This window comes from Alligator mississippiensis, chromosome 2, assembly GCF_030867095.1.
Source record: "Alligator mississippiensis isolate rAllMis1 chromosome 2, rAllMis1, whole genome shotgun sequence".
NCBI classification, from domain to species: Eukaryota; Metazoa; Chordata; order Crocodylia; family Alligatoridae; genus Alligator; species Alligator mississippiensis.
In genome coordinates this window covers 57,688,223-57,700,412 of record NC_081825.1, presented here as the reverse complement: position 1 = coordinate 57,700,412, position 12,190 = coordinate 57,688,223, and the positions used below count along the sequence as shown (strand labels likewise).

At 41.5% G+C, this 12,190-nt stretch overlaps 1 protein-coding gene across 3 annotated transcripts in view; it reads left to right on the top strand.

Annotated features, from left to right (window-relative positions):
• FRYL (FRY like transcription coactivator) overlaps positions 1-12,190 on the top strand; it is a 323,785-nt gene that overhangs the window by 48,170 nt on the left and 263,425 nt on the right. The window lies entirely within an intron of this gene.

The window sequence follows — 12,190 nt, the reverse complement described above, 5'->3', positions numbered from 1 at the left end:
AGGCCTTTTAGCACTGTGATCAGTTTACCAGCAGAGGTCAGCCTATAAAACTTTTTCAGAGAGAAAATAGATGCTATAGGTTATTTACAGGTTCTTGGTTGTTTTCATTCAAGGTAGTCCTCATACATTTATGTGGTGTTGCTTTCCATTTTGTCATGGAAAAATAGTAATTGGTGAGGCTTTCTTGGCTTCATGTAATGATGAAATATAGGTTCTTTGTTTGATCTAGAAGCTTTCCTAAATGGTAAGCTCCTTTTGTCCCTAGTTAAGAAATTTCCCAGGCACAACTTCGGTTTGTTTTGGCCTATTATATCTTTTTGTGTGGGGTTTGTTGTTTTTTTTTTCCATTTAACTACAGTTCCTTCTCATACTGACTGTTTAAAGCAGAGGTTTACTTTTGTAGGAAAGCAATGACCAGCTTCCTTTTGTATCTTTTAATGGAAATGCTCTCGTAATTAGTGCTTCAGGTCAGACATTCTGTGTGGAAGTGGTGTGGTTGGGTTTTTGGTTTTTTTAATTTTAATATAGATATATATATATGTGCGTGTATGTGTGTTTTACTTTGTTTAGCAAGTTCATCCAGTAGAATATCTCTTGTTGCCTTATTTCACTCAAGCATAGTAATCATGATTAAACTATTTAAAAAAAAAAAAAAAAGTATATTCTGTAAGTCAAGTACTTTTTACATGTTCCCCTGCCATGTGTTCATAGACAAGGGAAAAAATTAAAATGTTACAAGCTACTTTTTCCAACTAAGAATATATCTGCATTTATTTATTTATTTATTTTTTTTAAGAAAAGTTGGCACCAAGGAAACCCCACCCCCCCACTTGGCTTCTTTACAAGGCCTTCAGGAATGTACCTATTGACCTACTGTACCTTTCAAATGATGGATATAGAACTGTGAATTGTAATGGCAACATTTATTTTTAAAATCAAAGTTTTACAACAGAAATTAGAATGTAATTTCATCTGTATGCTACCCTTTATTATATATTCTTAAGTTCTTCAGTATGAATAACATCTAATACACTAAGGATGCTACCATATAAATAATAGCGTATAAAAAGCTAAAAACAGAATATAGTTTATATTTTGGTTAGGATATTTTACTGTTTGCCATGATAAATGAGGGTAATGTTTACCATGATAAATGGGGGGAGGACAACATTATAGCCTGCAGTTTAACTTGATTCTATTTTTCACCATATCATTTAGATCAGATTTGTTTTGATCACCAACGCATTTTATTTCCATCTTTTCTCAGTAGCAAGATCCCTTTGTTTTTCTTACCCTAATATACTTTTATCGAAGAAATCAATGTTAGTATGGGATACATGACGCTGCAATTTGCCCCTAAATTCTTGAATGGAAACTTGTAGATTGCTTTCACTAGATCTAGCAGTTCCTGATTAAAAATAAAATCAGCACAATGTTGATAAATCTGCTACACATGGAGAACATTGCTTTATCAGCACAAAGATCTAGATTTTTGCAGGTGAATCTTGATTGAGAATATTATTACAGCTCAATACCATTTATAAAGCACTTTTTTTAGCAGATGGTGTACTGTAATCTGTAACTACAGTTGTCAGCATAACACACAGCTCCCAGCTCTTTAAATTTGAAGTAGGGACAAGGTTAGAAAGAATTACAGACAATATTTAAATTTGGGGAGAGTCCATTTAAAAACCCAAATGAATTGTTGATTTTTATAATATAAAATGAGGAGTTAAAATCAAACTTCAAAGATATTTAATCTTGGATGAAGAAGCAAGTACTAATATTTAATCAATAAAATGTTAAAGAAAAATGGCTGAGAATTTTTGTTGTAATTAAATGTTCAGGATGGACACTTGCTTGCTTTGTATCTGTATATTTGTTTGTATGATAAGCTTCTGCTTTAGATTCTGGACCTTTGCATGCCACTATAATGGGTTTTGTAATGTGGAAGAAAAATGATAAAATATGTAGAAAAAGATGTAAAAATATATGTTTAACAAGTCATTTAGCTTTATCTAGGGGATGAGACCTGATCACCCAAGAGAGTCCCTCCTAGTCCTATGCATGTTGAAGCCCCTCAAAATTTATTTATTTCTGGAAAAGATTGTGGTAGTCTCCAGACTTCCATTAAAAATAACTAAATTAGATGTCTTAATAAGGATTGATCATGTTTACCCTTAGATGATCAAGTTTTATTAAACTGGCATATTTCTTTTTGTGGACAGGAAACCTTTGAAACATGGGTTGCTCTAACACACTTCCTCACTGTCAAGGTTGAATGTAGCTATATGCCTATCTTTCTCTTGCAAAGGAGAGAGTGTAGCTACAGTATTATTATTTAGAGACTCAGAAGAATGGGATTCAATACTTACTGATAAAGTTGTATACTTTCCATATTAGGTTACAATAAACTTATTGTGACATCCTTGTGAATACAGTGAAAGTAACGGAGGGGTTAGTTTTTGACAGTACAGAAACTGACTTCATCAGTTGGGTGTTAAAGACTGGATTGTAACTAGTCTTCCAAATCCAGTAAATCAGTCAGCTACTTTACTTTAGAGGAGTAATAATTGTAGGCATAGACCAGGGCAGGCAATTATTTTGGGCAGAGGGCTGCTTACCCAGTTTTGGCAAGCTGTTGAGGATTGCATGGGTAGCCCTGCCCCTTGACAGGTGCCCCACCCTCTGGTCACCATCTTGGGACCAGTGTCTTGGGACCAATGTCCCAGGGCCAGCACCGGTAGGGCCCAAAACGGCGCACAGGCTGGCAGGGGTCTGTGGAGCTGGGCTGGGCTGCACCAGCAGGGAGTGGGGGGAGCTGGCCCGGCTCCATAGAGCCCCTGCTGGTCCCTGTACCTCTGCCGCCCTGCTGGCACTGGTCCCAGGATGGTGTGGGCCCCATGCTCCTGCTGTCTCCCTGCCCACTCATTCCCAGTGTTCCCCAGCCCCGTGGTACAGACAGGGGGCAGCGTGCAGCTCTGACCCCCTGCTCACTGGCAGGGAAGGAGCTGGTGCGGAGCGTGGGGAAAAGCGGCCCTTCCCCCACCCCATGGCCAGCACTCCCTGCTGCAGCCGCTCGCAGTCAGCACAGAGCTGTCCTGAGCAGGCACAGGCAGTCCCAAGCAGGCTGCAAGCAGCTGCAGTGTGGGCCTCCAGCCATGGGGTGGGCGAAGGGCTGCTTTCCCCCCCTGCACTCAGCACCAGTTTGTAACCTGCTCCTGCTGCCAGCCTGGGCTCTGCACTAGCTCTGGGCTTGTCTGTTGGTGCTGCGCCACCGCAGCAGCAGCTGCAGCCCCCCACGCTTGCTGCGCAGGGCAGTGTTTGCTGCTGCTGCCCACACAGTGGCCACCACAGAGGTGGTGGTAGCAAACGCTGCCTGGTGTGGCAAGTGGGGGGCGGCTACAGCTGCTACTGCTGTGCGCAGCCTAGACAGGTGAGCCCAGAGCTGGTGCAGGGCCCAGGCTGGCTGCACGGGCAGGTGACAAGCTGGATGGGGGGGGGGATAAATATTAATTTTCTAAATTTTTTAGGAGCCCCGCAGGTCGGATAGAATGGCTGGGCTGCGGACCATATTTTCCCCTCCTCTGCCATAGACGGGTCCAGGATTTATAAAAGGGAGATATGGGAGCAGTGATTAGTACTGTAAGCCTGACTGCATTGCCCTGCTCTCAGCTCCTTTCCATCCCCAGCTGGGGTGGGCAGATCATGCCACAAGGCAGGAGCTCAGAATTTTTAAATCCTGGCCCATTCTTCCTGCCTCCCTGCTTTTGGGACCCATCCCCCTGCTCTGCCATGCTAAGAGGCATTTCCCCTTCCCTGCCTTCTAATTCCTCCTGCCTTTTCACCCCTCCTCCCCACCCCATCTTGCTCTGGGCACAGGGAGACCTGTCCACTGCTTCTGTTATCCTGACTCCTCCTGGCCCACTCCAGCCAGGACTTCCAGGAGTGGTTGTGCCTCTGGATCTGCCCCGAGTGTAGGCTTAAAATAAAAATACTCCTTTTCTGATGGAAAACTGATTAAGGTAGAAGCCAGTAAAGAAGAATTTCATGCAGTGACTTTTCGGGGACTGCAAAAGTACAGACAGTTCATTTGGTAAAGTGGGCTTCATTGTGCTGCATGCTGTGTAAACATGTAGGAAGAAGCTATCACTGCCCCCAATTAATTTCTTATCTAAAAATAAAAATAGCTAATTTGTATAGTAAGAGCATGTGCTATATACCAGCTCATTGTGCAGAGCTGTTCAGTTATCTTGAATTCTAAGTTTAAAAGTCTCTGCATTTTCCTTTCTGCAGTTGTTCAGATTTATATGGGGTTGTAACCAAGAATTAATCAGCATGATACTCAGACATTTGGGGAACATGCTACTTTAGAAATTCTTGCGTCTCTTATGTTATGAATGAAGCCAGTGAATTGATGGTAGGTATTCGCACATTTAATTTCTCATCTCCTATAATCCGTTTCACCCAAAGGAAGTTACTTTTGACAAAAATAGTGAAGCTGGGAGTTAGTCAGGTTTTTATAAACTCAGGGTATGATCCTATAATATCTTCCCATGTTGAAACTCTTTGTGGTTTTGTGTATAGTAACTTTCTTTGTATTCTGCAAGATGGTCTTTTCTGCAATGGAAAGGTAAAAGGATGACTTGCGTAGCTTTTTTAAAATGCTGAGTATATCAGTGAGGGCAGCGTTTCCTGAAATACTGCAGAATGATGTTACTGAATATTTTGTTCTGTTCTGATTTTATGTCCAAGTGACGGAACAAAAGTTCTTTATTAAACTAAATGATACATACAAGATTTGAATGCGTCTAATCGGTGAGTAGGCGGTAACCTTTTATTTATCAATAGCAGTTCCCGTCTTTATAAATTCTTTGAACAAGTATTGTCCTGAGACAAGACTTGGATTCTCCTCCTCTAGAATGAGAGAATTGATTGCCCCACACATACACTCAGCTCTTGGACTGGATTTTTCTTTTGAAGATACAGATTGTCCTCCATTGGTTCCATGTGCAAATTCATCTGAAAATTAAGTTGGTAACCGTTGATAATGCTTTGTAGCCAAGAATTGACAAGATAATTGTTATGCAGACTCTCAGTATGCCACAGATTCCCAAGAGATTGTCAGTAAAAAATGGATCATTGAAGCTGTCAGCTTTGATTGCTGTGGGGATTGGAGAAAAGCACAAAGGCTGATTTTATGTAATGCTGTAGACCTCTGAAGCAGATTAAGACAGTTCTAAAGGCTGCAGTGATTGCTGAGATTCAAATACACAATTTAGAAGTTGACAAACAATACTAGCTAATGGTATAGTTTTAGCTGTTTCTTTCTTCCCAAGTTATAAATTGCATTGCAAGACTGCTAAGATATTTTACTAATGGTGCTCTTCATATGAGCAGTTGACATAATCCTGTTGTATAATAAATAGAAGGAGAGATGACTTGTGAGAGAACCCTTGCAACATTGTGGTCCAAGTGATGGCTAAAAAATGGTATTTATAGGTTTGCTTTCAAGAATTGGCATGTGGGTTAAGTAGATATGCATTAGAACAATGGTCCAGGGTAATGGCAAGGGTTAATTAATTTTTAAAGGCCTGTTTGTGACAGTTTCTTCAAGGCCCACTGTTGTTGACACAGTCAAGCAGACACAGGCTGGGAAATTGAAGAAATGTTCCATAGTATTCCATAATGAGAGATAAGAGACTGTGCCGCATAGGCCAGGTTACAGTGCCCAACTGCAGGGCCCGTAAGATTTCTGGTTTTGGTAGATAGACCACATTAGGAGAAACTGGTACAGCCCAAATTAGATACGTATGTATGGTGGGTTTGTAAAACAAAGGAATATGCTGACAGGATAGAATATGGACAGTATAATGACCACAGGTAGACCAGTCAATGATGCCCAAAGATGAAAAGTCATCATAGAGGGGAACAAGATGCAAAAAGAGGGCTTTCAGAGCAGCAAGGGTCCCCGAAAGGGGAGCCCAAGGCTACCATGGACAAAGGGCACACCACCAGCCTGTTTCATCCACCCCACTGGTGGCGGAAGGTGGGGCACGCCTCAGCAACCAACCTCCAGGCTGCTGACATCTGACATTCAAAAGAAAACCTCAGAATGAAACTTGTGTACTGGCCTGACATACCTTGACTCTGTGAACTCTGGGATTGGTAGATATAAAATTGTTTGTATTATTCTTATCTGCTATCACCGAGTATCAATAAAATTAGTCTGTTATCAAATAGAGAGGTTGTGGGGTTTGAGTCTGCCTGGAACAAGGTATCTGGGTCATAGGTCCAGTGCCAACACAAGATGTGGTAAAGAAATTGAGAACTGTTCGCTCTCGCTCTCTCCCTCTCCCTTGCTTGTACAGGAACTTTGTCAGCTCTTAAAAAAAGATAGATTTTTTTTTTTTTTTTTTTTTTTTTTTTTTTACCTGTAGGGCAAAAGTTTCATATATCTGATCTAATATACAATGCAAGTGTAAGCAAATGCGTTCTGACTTCTTACCTGTCTCAAATTATTGGAATTCCTTATCATGCATGTAAGACTGTGTCAAGAGGATTCCTTGTTAGAAAGGGAAGAAAGGCCTTGTTAGATTGGAAGAACAAAAATGATTTAACTGCTGAGAAGGATGGATAAATCCTGTACAATGCAAGAAAGTTTGTTCATTTATCTTGTCTGGATCACCATAGAATATGCTTTCAGATTTCTGTTGGTGCCTGAAACTAAGCATGTTCTCTAAACTTCTCCTTATAATTTTTTTTATTAGAGGAGACTATGAAGGAAAGTTAGAGTTGGAGGTAATGGTGATTTCCTCCTCCCCCGCCCCCCCACAGGTCATTAATGATTACAATAAGATTTTTGTTGTTTTCTCTTCCTCATGTGTAGCTTGATGAATAAGCCAAGAAAGTAGGTCAAATTTGATGTGGGTTATGATGATCTCACATACAACTTAAGAAACTTGAAGAAAGTTTGTTTTACAGTTTTACAGTAGGGATCATAACTCTTTTCCCTTCTGTCCATTGAACTACATTGTTTTGCACATCACCTCTGAATTTGGCTCACTGAAACTGAGAAAAGTATTATTATTGGGCAAAGATCTGCTTACCTTTGACTTTTACAAGTATTGATGAATTTGCTACTATTTAATTGCTATTTTAATGATCTTTACTGCTTGTGTTTCTGTTTAAAAATCATGTTTTCTGCCTCTGTACCAGGGGATTGTTTCATTTGGGCATGCTATAATATGAACTTAAAATTATTTGGAAAAAATGTAACATGGGAATAAGGGATATGGCTGGAAAATTTTTATTGAGATGCATAGAGTTTTGGGGACATTTAGGAGTAGTGGTCATTCAGTGACAGGTTGACTAGAATGTCATCCAAATAAGATTACTGGAAGTTACAAAATAGATGGAGCCTTTTGAAATTTTTGACCACTTGTAATGGATATAGGAGGCAAAGCATTTTCATCATATGAAATCTCAAGATAACTGTTATTAATCAGACAATTTACTGTATTTAATTTAATATGAGACAAGGTATTTCTCCCCCATTTAACATGGGGGAAACAAGCCCCTCATTTTGAATTCGAGTACAATATGGGGGTGGGGGACTAGGCTCAGAGTTGGAGTCAAAGTTGCAAACGTGGCAAGGGGGTTCTGAGCTACCACAACCCTTGCTACTTGTAGGCTGTGTGGTGGATAGAGTCACCATGTCTTGTGGGCCAGAGTCCTAACTGAGGGTTAGCAGCAGTAGCAGGGGGGGAAAGCAGCAGGAGATGCAGACACCATGGGAGAGTAGGGGGCAGGTAGAAGGAAGAAAGGTGTGACAGTGGAGAGCACAGGCATCAGGCATGGGGGCAGGGGGAGGACAGGCAGCAGGGGACAAGGTGCAGAGAGGGCAAGAGGCACAGTTTGGGCCACTTGATTTTCCCATTGCTTGCCCCCTTGTTCCCGCTTGCTCTGCTGCAGCTGTGAGGGGATACATTTAAGGTGACTGTCCAGTAATTAAATTTTAAACTTTCCATGTATAGATTCTAATTATTGGAGGGTCATCTTAAACTCAGTTGTCATTGAGTTTTGGTAAAGTATAGTAAATATAAAATTTCTAAATTGTTATCCTGTATTTAACAGGATGCTTTTTATTGCATAAATAAGTAGACCATGTTTGGTTCAGCTTCTTTGTTGTTTTGCCTTTTATTTTCCTTTCATTCTCATGTATCTGTTGCTACTGTTTTATAATATATGTTTAATGTCTTAAATGAAAAAAAATATATGCAGTGAGTAAGATGTCACTGTTATCATCAGCAATCCTTCATGGTAAGGGATGATTGTCTTCCATGATCATCTTATCTGTCAGCCCAAAGATGTCTGACGAGGCCTATCTGGAATTGACAGACTCTGTTGCAACTCAGGCACGTGTTTCTGTGTGGGGTGGGTGGCTCTGGGTTCTTAGTTCGGTCTGCAACCCACACCTGTTTCTGCCACTCAGTCTTTTCCATCTCCTGTTGTCTTTGTAAGGTTTCAGAGTACTGAGAACCTTGCAGCAGAGTCTTCCTCCATTTGGGGCAGTCCTGGGTGGTAGTCTCCCATGAGTCGATGTTGAATTTTTTTTGAGTTGGCCTTCAGGGTGTCCTTGAAGTGCTTTCTCTGCCCTGTTAAGCGTGCACCTTGACTGAGCTGGGAGAATAAAATTTCCTTTGGGAGTCTGGAGTTGGACATCCCAATGACGTGGCCAGCCCAGCAAAGTTGATGTTGGATGAGCATCAGCTTGATGCCTGTGGTATTTGCTTGTGAGAGGAGATTAACAATGGTGCATCTGTGTTCCCACTGGAGTTGAAGGATCTTCTGCAGGCAGCATTGATGGTACTTCTCTAGTGACATGTCTCCTGTACGTTGTCCACTTCTCAGCTCTGCACAGTAAGGTGGGGATCATGATAAACTGTGAGCATGGTTTTGCATCTAATGTTGTGATCTTCGAACGCCCATTTCCTCAGCTGTCCAAAGACTGCACTTGAATGTTTGAGGTGGTGTTGGATTTCTTTGTTGATGTCAGTCTTCTGCAAGAGATGGCTTCTGCAGTATGTGAAATACTCAACATTCTTCAGAGTCTCACTCAATCTGAATTACTGGACCCAGGGTTGGATTATTAAGAGCTTGTTGATCATTAAGACCTTAGTCTTCTGAATGTTGTCAGTCCTGTTTTCTTGTATGCTTCAGTAAGGACATTGACGATTTGCTTGAAGGTCTGCTTCTGAGCGAACACATGCTATAACATCATCAGTGTACCAGAATTTGAGGTTGGGGTGGTCTTGGTTTTGGCTCGGAGTTGGCTGAGATTAAACAGTTTACCATCTATCCATTGAGTAGTTTAGATCCACTCTGACTAAAAGCTTGTTGGTAGTTAAATGTAGCAGCGCAGTAAGGAATAGTGCGAAGAGTGTTGGAGTGATGATGCAGTCTTGCTCAACTCCTGTCTTAACCTCAAAGGGTTCTGTGATAGATCTGTTATTGAGAACCACTGCCTGCATGCTGTTATGGAGCAGGAAAAGTATGGAAATGAATTTCAGTGGGCATCTGTACTTCAGAAGGACCCTTCACAACACTTCTCAGTTGACAGAGTAGAAGGTTTTTTTGAGGACAAAGAAGACAATGTAGAGAGATCTGTTGTTCCCAGCACTTTTCCTGCAGCTAGTGAGCAGTGAAGATCATGTCAGTTGTGCCTCTTGATGCCCTGAACCCACATTGAGATTCTAGGAGGAGCTCTTTGGCAAGTGGAGGGAAATTGTTCAGGAGAGTTCTTGCAGTGATCTTTCCTGTGGTGATCTCTTTGTAATTTCCTTTCTCTTTGAAAGGAGACTTGTCTCCTTTCTTGAAGATTGTCATGATCATGGCATCCCTGAGGTCATCTGGGATTTCTTCCAGATGCTTAAGATGAGAGTATGGAATTACGATGCGAGCTCCTCTTCACCCTGTCCCTGCTTGAAGATTTCAGTGGAGATTTCATCAGCTCCAGGTGCCTTTCTATGCTTCATCTGCTTGATGGCTTTCCTCACCTCATTAAAGCTTGGAGGGATTCCGAGATCTTTTGGGATTCTCTGGGTGTTGTGGGATGGAGTTGAGAGCACTCTCATCAACAAATCTCAATTAAGAAGGTCTTCAAAATGCTTCTTTCAATATGGGCATTGATGTCTCCCTTTTCTCTGATCACATGTCCATCCTTAGGTAGCATGGGGGTTGCTCCCCCATGTGCTTGGACTGTAGATGCCTTTGGTGGCACTGAAAAAATGCATGTGTATGGTGGACATCAGCAAGATGTTGAATCTCCTTTGCCTTGTTGTCCCACCATCACTGTTCTTCATATCTCAGGTCCTCCTTTGGCCCTCTGCTTTGGCTCATTGATTCATAGATTGGAAGGGACCTCAGAAGATCATCGGATCCAGTCACCCTGCACCAAGCAGGAAAGGCAATTGGGGTCACGTGACCCCAGCAAGGTGACCATCCTCTTGAAGATTTCCAGGGTAGGTGATTGCACCACCTCTGGAGGAAGCTTATTCCACAATCTGGACACCCTAGCTATGAAGAAATTTTTCTTAATGTTGAGCCTGAAACGGTCTTCCAGGAGTTTGTGACCATTACTCCTTGTTTTCCCCAAGGATGCCCTGGTGAACAGTTGTTCACTGAGGCCTTGATGTACACCCCTGATTTAGCAGTAAGCTGCTACCAAGTCCTCTCTCAGCCTTCCCTTTTTCAGACTAAAGAGTCCCAGCCTTTCCTCATATGGCTTGCTGTCCAAGTCTCTGATCATACAGGTGGCCCTTCTCTGGACCCTCTCAAGCTTTTCCACATCCTTGTTGAAGTGCGGCGCCCAGAACTGGACGCAGTACTCCAGTTGCGGTTTCACCAATGCTCAGTAGAGCAGAAGAATCACTTTCTTGGTTTTGCTGGAGATGCATTGATTATTGCACGCTGGAGTATTATTTGCCCTGCTGGATACAGCATCACATGGCCAGCTCATGTTCATACTGTGGTGTATTATTACCACCAGCTCTTTCATTTGTAGTGCTGGTCAGATCGGCATCGCCAGACCTGTAGGTGTATAGGGGGTTGTTCATCCCCAGGTGGAGCACTTTACATCTCTCGATGTTGAGCTTCATCAGGTTCTGATTTACCCAACTTGCCAACTTGTCTAGATCCGTCTGTATCTGCAGCCTGTCTTCAAGCATGACCATGCTTCCCTGTAATTTGGTGTTATCCGTGAACTTGGCCAGTGATCTCTTCACCCCCACATTCAAAAAATTGATGAAGGTGTTAAAAAGTACTGGACCAAGCACCAACCCCTGAGGGACACCACTGGCCACTTCTTGCCAAGATGAGGACTCAGTTTCTTTTGCTTGGAGTTGATGTTGTTCTACCAAGCACAAAAGGCCTTGTATTTGTGGTGGATCAACTCTTGGATCTCCCCGTCATTCTTATCAAACCAGTCTTGGTGTTTCCTGGTAGAGAATCAGAGTGTCTTTTTGCAGGCTCTGATGATGGACTTGAAGGCACCCCAAGCGCTGCCGACATTCTCCCATTGTTGTGGAGTGGAATTTGCCATGCGATGAGTTTCAGCAGTGACATATATGTAAGTCTCAACTTCAGTGCAACACTTTGCCAAACAGGTTGTCTGCATTTTTTTTATTGGAGTGATTGCAGAGCTGCTTGAAGGTTCAGTTAATGTTGTTTTTTTCCAGAGATTTAAGAAACAAAACTTGGATTGTTCAAATATGTTTATATATGGCTTTAAATTTATTGCAATTTATGATGGTTATTTTTCATTAATTAGTATTGGTCAAAAATGTATTTGAATTTTTCATACAAAAACACTGCTAAAAACACAAGTCAGAAGGTGATTAATTGGCTTATTCATTATGGTAGGAGTTTGATAGCACTTTGACAGATTTCTTACTTTTGCAAAAAGTATTTTACATGGACAGACAATGAATTCAGTGAAACAAGCAGATAAATGCTCTAGTTTTGAATAATTTAGATATTTAATCATATAGTAGAACTTTTAAGCTATAAGGAAGTTTCTGCAAATATATCATGTTCGGGAAAAATTTATAAATTATGTTGGTTGCTATTAGTCATCTGATTATAAATGGTCCAAACTTGCAACTGGATAAATAAAAATACAGTAGTAAAT